The sequence below is a fragment of the Corvus brachyrhynchos genome, unplaced genomic scaffold (assembly GCF_000691975.1).
Source record: "Corvus brachyrhynchos isolate BGI_N302 unplaced genomic scaffold, ASM69197v1 scaffold323, whole genome shotgun sequence".
In the NCBI taxonomy this organism is placed as follows: domain Eukaryota; kingdom Metazoa; phylum Chordata; class Aves; order Passeriformes; family Corvidae; genus Corvus; species Corvus brachyrhynchos.
Window position 1 is genome coordinate 116,144 of NW_008237253.1, and position 370 is coordinate 116,513.

Here is a 370-nt window from a genome sequence, read left to right on the forward strand (position 1 = left end):
CCCGGCCGGTGTGGGGCTCCAGCGAGGGCAGGGGCGCCGGGCTCCGGCCCTCTGGGCTTTATTCTCCGGCGCCCCGAGCCCCGCGGCTGAGGGGGAAAGAGGGAAAGGGGAGGGGAAAGGGAAGGGGAAAGGGAAGGCTAGTTGGGGGGGAAGATGGTGGACAAAGGAGGGGTAGAGGGAGAACAGAGGGGGGTCAGGGACAGGTGAAGAAGGAGGGGTGTGGGTGGACCCGGGATGTGCAGGGTAACAGAGAAAAGGGGTGCAGAAGGCTGGCGAGGTGGGAGAAGAAAAGAGGGGTGGGAGAGAGAAAGAGACTGGGGGGGTAGGAAAGAGGTGATAAGCGGGGGAAGAAGGAGGAGAAGGGCAGGAG

The 370-nt window shown here is 64.3% G+C and overlaps 1 long non-coding RNA gene across 1 annotated transcript in view; it reads left to right on the plus strand.

Annotated features, from left to right (window-relative positions):
* The window catches only part of LOC108445729, a 21,083-nt gene that overhangs the window by 935 nt on the left and 19,778 nt on the right, over nucleotides 1–370 (plus strand). The gene's annotated exons all lie outside the window — the stretch shown is intronic.